The 10,152-nt window shown below is 48.8% G+C and overlaps 1 pseudogene; it reads right to left on the reverse strand.

Moving 5' to 3' along the window:
- Positions 1–1,652: 1,652 nt before the first annotated feature.
- Positions 1,653–10,152, reverse strand: part of LOC102868675 — a 58,269-nt pseudogene continuing 49,769 nt past the window's right edge.

Consider the following 10,152-nt stretch of genomic DNA (forward strand, 5'->3'; position numbering starts at 1 on the left):
AATTGGGGAATGCCCCGAAACACTGTCCACCATGGGTAACCATTATCTCATCACTAGAAGTCCAATGCGCTATCCATTGCGCTACAGAGCCACCTGGGTAACCATTATCTCATTTGACACATCAGTGTCACAGTGTTCAGCATTTGGAATAAAAAAAAAATGTTGGCTTCTGAAGGGAGCCCCTGCCTGCTCCCGAATGACCCATCCCCAAATGAGCTCAGCGTCTATGACAACCGCCTGGCTTCTCCCTAAAACGTTCAAGGCAGGCACGGCACTCGCGTCACTTCTGTTAGTAAGTTCTTGTCACAAAGAGTGCTGTGGAGCAAACCACGCCAACACTTAGTGGCTTGAAGGAGCCGGTTTCCTTGGCTCACAATTCTGTTGGTCCACAGTCTGGGCTGTGCTCAGCTGAGAGGTTCTTCCGGCCTGAGCCCGACGTCCTCACATGTCATGTCCCCCTGATGGTCAGCCAGCCGATCTGCTGTGGATGTTTGACTGCGTCATGACCAGAGCTGCCAGGCCAGGCGTGCCTCCTCCCCCCGTGGCTGGCTGGCTGGCTGGCTGGCTAACTCAGGCTTGTTTGCATGGCCATGCCTGGGGCACGTTTTCAAGAGAGCAGGCAGAAACCTGCAGGGCCTCTACCAGAGACCTCCGCTTGGAACAGAGAGTAATGTCCACTGCCTTCTGGGGAACCAAGCAAGTCACATGGCTGGGCCTGAGTTCAATGTCACTTTGTAGAGTGACATTGAAAAGAGGGCATGAGTATAATGGCCTAGTGGTAAGTAGCTGTGCTGCCAACTTGAAGGTTCATAGTTCAAATCCACCAGCTGGTCCATTGGAAAAAGATGGGCAGTCTCCTCCCATGCAATTTAGTGCTCCTGACTGGAGCACAGGAGGGTCAGCTGTGAGTTGGGTCTGACTTGATGGCACATAACAACAACAACAACAACACAGACTAAGAAGTGACTTTGGCAAACAGTCTTACTGGCAGCAATTGAGTTGTCTCCAAGTCATGACTGACATGTGTATCAGAGTCGATGTGAAAAATCAGGTAGCGATCGTCCTTGTCTTCCATCCACGTGGATAGGTAGCTGATGTCTTTGGGAGGTGGGAGGGCTGGCCCTCCTGATCTCAAACAAAGCAGTTTATCATGTGCAAACCCCTCTCCCCAAACAACATGGTAGTAGCAACATTAGAAATTGTCTGACTTCAGTCTAGAGACTAAGGTGCACCTGACCCAGGCCATGGTCTTTGCAATTACTTGCTATGCTTCAGAGAGCTGGACAATGACTAGGGATGATAGAGGAAGAACTGATGTCTTTGAGTTGTGGTGCTGGAGAAGAGTATTGACTGCGTCATGACCAGAGTGGAATATGTACCATGGACCGGAATGTACCATGAACTGCCAAGAGAACAAATAGGTCCGTCCTGGAGAGGGTGAAACCAGGCTGCTCCTTGGAGGCAAGGATTTTAAAGTTCTGTCTCACATATTTGGGGCATGTGGCCAGGAGGGCCAGTCCTTGGAGAAGGAAGGACATCGTGCTTGGAAAGTTGGAGGGTCCGCACAGGACAGCTTTGCACCGAGTTCTATGGAACTCGAAACAATTCAAGGGTGGGGTTTTGGTTTGCCTTTTGCTCCACACCAGGGGTTTTTATTGTCTTGTCTCTAACACAAGGATGTTTCTCTCGGTGTCACTGAGGGAAATGATGGTCTTTCCCTGGACGCTGGCCTTGTGGGGCCATCCAATGACAGACAGGAGGCTGGCCAGGACTGCATTGAGGATGGCGGTCACATAGCCCCAGCCCAGCTGGCACTGCCCACTGCAGTACATAGAGGAGGTTTTGCAGGCTTCCTTGGCGAATGGAGAGGCCAGGCTGACAGGGAAAACCAGCAGGCCCACAGCAGTGGCAGTTGCTGGAAACAAGAGGAAGGGGAGCCAGATTGTCAGTCACAAGCTCTGGGTTCACCTCCATCCCAAGAATCATCATTCATCATCCATCCACTCACTCATCTCTCTGCTCATGCATCCTTCTGTCCATCCACTTACTCATCTACTCCTCCACTCACCTCCTACCCAACCATCCATCCAATTGTATTCCAATCTATCCATTGTCTTCTTCCTTCCATGCACCTTTCTATTTAATCATCTGTCAGACTCCATCTTCCATGATTTCCTCCACCCACCCATTCACTCCATCTACTCACATTCATTGACCGGGTCTTCATTTGACCCATCTGCTCACACACCTACCCATTCACTGACCCATACACCCATGTTGTGTTATGTGCAGTAGAGGAAGCACCCCATAGCTGACCCTTCAGTGGGTTTCCAGAGGCAATAATTAATTGCATAGGAGGAGACTGCCCATCCTTCTCCCATGCAACAGCTGGTGGCCTTGAACCGTGTGCCTTTGGGATTGCAGCGCAGCTTTTTGCCACTAGGCCACCAGAGCTCCCTATGTACCTGTGCAGAGGTTATTCAGGGAAACTCAGGATCTGCTGAAGTCAGAAGCACACTGCCTGGGCTTTAAGGCCCTCCCAGAACAGTGATCCCACCCCACCCATGCATGCCTCACCTGTGTATCATCACCCCGATATACCTGCAGTTCCCTGCAGACACCTGGCTCTTGGTTTCTACCACTTAAAATCTTGGATACATTCTGCTGATCCTTCAAAAGGCAGCTTAAATGGTACCCCCTGCAGCCTTCCTTGACTCCCTCATGCACTGGCTCAAGGGCCTCACAGTGTTTCTCCTAATCCGGTGTATAACTTCAACATGTTCAGTTTACACTGCTGACACCCAAAATCCTTCAGCCCTAGGCAAGAAACAAGCTTAGAGCTGGAACTGTACCATCACCCACTAACTCATTTCTTGAATATCTGTTTGTTATTGTTGTGAATCTTCGAGTTGGAACGTATAGCTGGCCCACCAACAGGTTTTCAGAGGCAGCGAATCCCGTGGGAGGAGATGGTCCATCTCTCTGCAGAGCAGCGGGTGGATTCGAACTGTGTGCCTTTGAGTTGGCAGTGCAGCTTCTTACCATGAAACCACCAGAGCTCCCTGAAAAGCTGTTATTATACTCCAAACAGAGACACTGACGTTGTTAATGATTTCACTCTACTTGGACCCACTGCCAAACAATATCTTCTTACTCTCAGCCAGACACCTTTATGCAGTGCTCAAGCGGGGTGCCTGACAAAGAGAACTAAAAAGAAGAAGAGAAAAACTGGGGCGGACTTCAGGGCTTGGTAGGCTTAGGACAAGAGAGAGGGACATCGAGAATGCCCTTTCCAATTTGTACAGGAACAGTCTGCAAGAAACTCTGGTGGCATAGTTGCCCTGCAAACCAAAGGTCAGTGGTTTGAATCCACCAAATGCTTTTGGGGAGAAAGATGGGCAGACGACTTCTTGTAGAGGTTTACAGCCTCAGAAACCCATTGGAAGGCTGGGTCTCTGTGAGTTGAGTTTGAGTTGAGAGTCTTTGAGATCTACCCAGGATGGCCTGGCTCTGCTCCCAGATTCACCCATTCCTCTGTCCATCCCACAAACAGTTCCAAGGTGCTTCCTGTGTGCTAAGAGGTTGTTACCTGCTGCCGCTTGCACCCCTGGAGCTGGGCCGCTGCCCCCCCCGTAGGCACAGCCCTTTGGGGGACAGGACCCAGGACAGAAGGAGGACGCCATTGAGGGCCATCAGGAGCCAGCCTCCGAGGAGCAGCACAGCTGAGACCTGCCAGGAAGAGCGATGAGTGGGTGGTGATTGGCACGGGGCGGCCAGCACTCTCTGTGCTCCCTGACTTGGACTGGCTAATACAGGGTCTGTGCTAGTAGTGGTCCCATTTCCTGTCAAATCAAACTAAGGTCCAGGAAGTTGGAGTCATTTCCTTCCAGGAACACGGGAGACCAAGGAGTGCAGTCAGAAGGAACATTCAGGCCTCACACCATTATAGTTGTTAAGTGCTGTTGAGACGACAGTCACTCTCAGGGACCCTGTGATCCCTGGGTCTGTACCCTCCCTGTCCTGTCCATCCTCCTCTCGGACACACTTTTTTTTTTTATTATTTTTGTGTGTGTGTACCGTCAAATCAGATCTGACTGGTACAGGAGGAGGTTTTCCCTCCTTTTCCCGGCAGAGCATCTGGTGGATTCAAACCGTGTGCCTCTGGGATTGTAGTTGCAGCTCCTTACCACTAGGCCACCAGAGCTCCCCCTCTCAGACACACTTGACCCCACATTACAGTCACTGTCTCGTCTACCCTGCCAAGGTCTTACCTGCCCTTGCTGACTCTTCCAAGCATGATGTCTTTTTCCAAGGACCTGACCCTCCTAACAACATGGCCAGAGGACTTGAGACGAACTTTCACTATTCTTGTTGGAAGTGCCGCTGGGGACCATTGAACCAGGTCCAACCCCACAGAACTACCTCCCTCTCTGGGGTCGCCAGTGGCTGATTTCTCAGCAGTGGATTGCCAGACCTTTCTGCTGCGGGACCTCTGGGTAGACTCAAATCTCTATGCTTCCAGATACTGCTGAGCCTGCTAGCCATCTGCACCAGCCAGAAAATACTTGCTATATGGGAAAATCACCAGAGCAGGCACCTAGTGGGTGCTTTTACAGCATCTTTATAATGCTCAAGATTCTTTGGGTTTTTTTCTTTTTTAAAGATTTTTTTATTGGTTTTCATACAATAATTTATTTATAGTGTTTCATTCATTTATTTTTTAATTTTTTAAATTATTTGTGTGTGTGTGTGTGTGTGTGTGTGTGTACCGTCAAATCAGATCTGTACAGGAGGAGATTGTCCCTCCTTCTCCGGCAGAGCATCTGGTGGATTCGAACCATGCGCCTCTGGGATTGTAGTTGCAGCTTCTTGCCACTAGACCATCAGAGCTCCCCTGTGTTTCATTCATATACACTGTGTTCCATACAATCCCTCGTTTACCTTGTGTTGCATATTCATATATAATGCATATATTCATATTCATATATTGCATATATTCATACACAGTGTATCTCATGGGATTAATTACCATTGATCTATGCCTAGTATTACATCATCTTTTCAAATCCTCATTGAATCTTTTCTATTCCTTCACTTTCCCTCCAGTCTGCCCACTAAACTCTGTTATCCTGGTGATTTCCACCCTTCCCCTTATGCCACCACCTTCTCCTTTTCCCCTTTTGGACATTTATACACATCTTGTAAGTTATCCTTCTATCTTCACAATAATGGCCTTACACAGTATTTGTCCTTATAAGCCTGAGTTAGTTCCCTCACCATAATGCTCTCTAGATGTTCCCGTGTTATGCAGTGTTTTGCAAAATCGTTATTTCTTAGTTGTGCCTAGTATTCCATTGCCTGAAGGTGCCACAACTTCTCAACTATTTCGTTTGCTGATGGACTTTTGGGCAGGGCAGTCTCCCTTAGAGGACAGGGGCTAGACGGTGAGCCCTTTCACACTGTCCGTTCTGTTGACTCCTTTCACAGCAGGGACTGACAGTACCTTAGCCGTGGTTCTCAAACCTAGCTGTGCTTAACGGGCAGCGAGGTACGGATGTGCAAGTTATCCACAGCACAACTCCAGCCATCATTTCATGTTTGTCAATAGATCTTTATGCTGATCACAGCAAATTACAATATCAGATCCTTTCCAGATTTGCACATAGGTCCCATGCGGGCTGATAGCTACTTTGAGCCAGAGACTGGGGTGAAGTCCAGTGTGTGGCATTTTTACAGACTACTATTAGTGATTCTGAAATGTAATTTTTATTTAAGAACCTCTGTGCTTTATTCTAAAAAATCTGACTCTGTGGCGTAGTAGTAAGGAATTGTGCAAACGTACATGGTTCGAATCCACTGGGTGCTCTGAGGGAGAAAGATAGGCAGTCTCCTTTTGTGCCATTTACATCCTCTGAAAACCTGCTAGAGGCTCAGCTGTAGGTCAGTTCTCAGTCAAGACTATCCACCACCACCACCATCACCACCACCACCATCACAACAACAACAACAACAACAAGAAGCTCTGTCCTACAAAGAGATCAGTGCAGGCATCATAGGATACCCAGGTGGTAAGCAAAGGCCCCTGAGTCACCACACGGGGCCTTCCTCCTCTGTCCTGCTAGGTTCAGCTATACCTCAGAGCCCATTGATATTCCCACGTCTCACCTTCCAGGCACCGTCAGGTACACCATCCAGTGACCTGAAGGAGCCACAGCTTTGGTTCCTGCTGTTTTCCTGAGGCCAGGAGCAGTAGGTGAGGATGCCAAAGGAGAAGGTGGGGGTCTGAAACCAGGCAGGGGAGACGAGGCTGAGGGCCGAGATGCAGGTCAGGGAGACCCCCAGAACTGCCCACACGCTGTCTATCATTGGCATGTGCTGGTGACCTGGAGATCAAAGGACATGGTTAATGATGGATGCTGGGGGCCCACATAGAGAAATGGGCCAACAGAGATGTCCCCCGACAATCAAGGAACTGGTCCTGGGTTCAGACCCCATGTCATCCTCCCTGCGGCCTGGACATGTCAGAGTATCTATAAAGGGGGTTCAAGGTCACCCAGTCAATGCCCGCTTTATGACATTGTCATATGTCAACTCATAGCTGACCCTCCAGTAGGTTTTCACAGGCAGTTTAATCTCCCAGAAGGAGATTGTCCATCCTTCTGTGGAGCAGTTGGTGGATTCAAACCGTGTGCCTTTGGGGTTGCAGTGCAGCTTCTTACCACTGGGCCACCAGAGAACCTTGATCCCCTAAGCCACCAGTGCAGCTTCATACCCATCCTGTGTTCCACAGAACAGAGGTTACCCAGCCCAGCACCATCCTCGTGGTGGACCTGACTGTTCTAAGCCACAGTTTTCACTGGCTGGATTCAGTGGTAGACTGGCAGCCCTGGAAGCTCTGTTGAAGCCCATTTAGCATCGTAACCACATATAAGCCTACACTGACAGACGATGGCTGTGCATGCGGCACGTTGGCTGGACTCAATCCTCGGTCTTTCACATGATTGGTGAGAACTGTAACTGGGGAGGCCTTTGTCCTCCCAAGTTCAGGAAAAACAAGCCTTAAATCCTAGGACCAATGACGATTCTTGAAAGGCCTTTCAACAGCCCTCATTCCACCCTCTGCATCACCCAGCGTGATCAGTGGTTCATGCAAAGTCCCTCTCACGTATGATCCATTCTTCATTCACTGGTTCATCCACTCAACCTGTTGGCCCACCAAGCTTTGCACTGTAGGAAAGCTCTGCTCCTGCCACACCTTTTTTTGTTTTTTTTTTCTAATTTACATACAGATCCTGTTTTTCTAGCAACCACCTGACCATTATCCAAAGCTTCTAAATCACTGTTGTTGTTGTGTGCTATCAATCAGAACCAGCCCTCCAGCAGAGTTTCAGAGGCAATAAATCATGAGAGGAGATTGCCACTCCCTCCCCTGGGGAATGCAAGTGCTGTTCAAACCACATGCGGTTGGGATTGGGAGTGCAGCTTCTTGCCCCTAGGCCGCCAGAGCGCCCTTTTGCTTGCTGTTTTGTTTTTTCTTTTTTTTAAAAAAAAAAACCAACAACAACAAACAATAAAAAACCCCAACAACTGCTGAGTGTGTCCCTTAAACATCAACCCAATCCTGGCACGTTGGCCTTGTTTCTATCTGTCATTTTCATTTGCGTTTCATCCAGGAGCTAATAGGCTTTGAATGCCTGCCAAGCACCCACTCACCTCCCCTCTTCAGTAAGATAGAGCCTGGGTTAGGCAGCCACGCCTTGTGAACATATGCAAATACTTGGTTTGTGTTCATCTTTTTCTTTTTTTTTTTTTTTTGCAAGGAGCCCTGGTTGTTTCTTTAGGATTCCATTTGGTTTCAATAAAAAGGTGAGTTGATTTAAAGTCAGGGTTTAGCTAAACAAAAGCTGGAGGACACAGCAGAGCCCAGGAAGGTAGTCTGATACTGGGGAACTTGTCATGATCAGAGCAGAGCCCCGCAGGGTGAGCCCTGCCAAGGACACCCACTCTCAGGAGCGGCATGCCGCCTGCCAGCCAAGGTCACCTCAGCAGATTTCCTTGGGACTGTTGCATTTTAACCTTGGCCTTCACTTTGGCGTTTTGGAACTCTGGTTCCAGTCAGCACTTTCAACGTGTTGCAGAGGGACCAGTCTCCTCTGTGGGATCTGAGACAAGCCTCCCAGCCTTTCTCTGGACCTCAGTACTTCCCCCTATAAATGTAGACTTGCTTGTCAAATATAGGGATATTTGTCTAAATCTGGATGCAAGAGGTCTCGGGTTCAAGTCCCAGTGTGCCCAGTTGTGGGGAGCTCTGGTGGCCTAGTCCATAGGGAGTGGTACTGCTAGCCCAAAAGCTGAGCCTGTCTGATGGTTCAAACCCACCAGCAGGTCCTCAGGAGAAAGATGGGCCGTCTATACCCATGTGATTTACTTACTCTCTCTGAAAAACTGATAGCTGTGTGTCCGTTCAGACTCAGTGGCAATCATTGTTGGTTTCAGTTTTTTCCAAGCCGATTGTCAGTTCCATGGTGGTGGTGGTTGTTAGGTGCTGTGAATCGAGTATGACTCATAGCGACCCTGTGAACAACAAATCTGAACCCTGTTCTATCCTGTGCCGTCCTCACCATCTCTGACACACTGGAGCCCATTGCTGCAGTCACCGTGTCAGTCCACCTGGTTGAGGGTCTTTTCTCTTCGCCGTCTCTCCACCTTCCCAAGCGTCATGTCCCTCTCCAAGGAGTGACCTCTCCTAGCCACATGCCCAAAGTATGTGAGCTGAAGCTTCATCTTCTTTGCCTCCAAGGAGCACTCTGGCTGCACCTTCTCCAAGACTTCTCTGTTTGTTCTTTTGGCCGTCCATGGGATGTTCAGTGCTCTTCTCCAACACCACAGCTCAAAGGCATCAAGTCATCTGTCATCCTTATTCACCATCCAGCTCTGTTCCACGGGGGTGGTGGGGGCAGATGGTATTGATGTCCACAGACAAACCACCTAACAGTTCTGACATCAGGGTGTGGCGGAAGGAGACCAGGATCCTGCCCTTCGCAGCTCTGAGACTTTAGAGGAGCTGTTGCCTCACTTCTCTGGACCAAGGGTAGGAATTGCTGTGAAGTTCAAGGGTATAAGCTGCTTGTGTGTGTTTCATGAGGGCTGGGCAGTCAACCTGAGCAGGTAAGAGTACCTTCAAGTTGTAGAGACGTCAAGTTTTAGAGACGTTTTACTCCAAAACACTTCGTGGCTGCTACCCAGCAAGTGAGTGGCAGCCTGCTCAGGGAAGGAGAACTGATTACCCTCCCCCACTAACCCCTAAACCCCAAATCAGGAGCTTGGCAGGCCCCCGGGGATGTAATTCCACCCAGGACACCCGGGAGAGCTCGGTCGGACAGAGCCCTTGGTTTCCTGGGCCACAGCAGTGGCCTCTGGGTGTTCCTGACCTTGAAAGGGGTTTTGTTCTCTAGATACTGGGCTCAATGTCACCTGGGAAAATGCTGCCAACCGTCCAGGTGCCCAGGCACCTAAATGAGGCATTATAACCTGAAACCACACATCCGGCCGGGCCGGTGAGAGAGATCCACCGCTGGGAAGCTGCAAAGGGAGTGAATGAGTGGTTTCTCCTTTGGCTTAGCACGCAACTTTTAAGTAAATAAACACACACACACACACACACACACACACAAACATAGAGATATACAGATAAAGATATATATATATAGATATAGATATATATAGATATATATAGATATATAGATATAGATATAGATATCTACAGAGATCTATCTATCTATCTATCTATCTACAGATACGCAGCCAAAGGATGTATAGCCCTGATGTGTCCACTTGTCGTACAGAGGTAACTAGTGATTGCAGTGAAGCTGAACACTGTGACACTGATGCGTCAAATGTGTTAATAGTTAACCACAGTGGGCAGTATTTGGTGGAGCTCCTCAATTAAAACAAGCTTGGAAGCAGGAGTGACATCTACTTCTGTAATAGTTTGCCTCTGGAAACCCTATGAACCTAGAGAAAGGATGAATGTCACATAAGTGTTGAGGACTTTGATTCATAGGGTGGCTTTGAGTCATGAGTCACCTATGACTCGACGGCACTTAACAACAACAACAACTATATCTATCTATCTATCTATCTATCTATCTA

Source organism: Elephantulus edwardii, unplaced genomic scaffold, assembly GCF_000299155.1.
Source record: "Elephantulus edwardii isolate Elephantulus edwardi_28Jun2011 unplaced genomic scaffold, EleEdw1.0 scaffold00089, whole genome shotgun sequence".
NCBI lineage: Eukaryota > Metazoa > Chordata > Mammalia > Macroscelidea > Macroscelididae > Elephantulus > Elephantulus edwardii.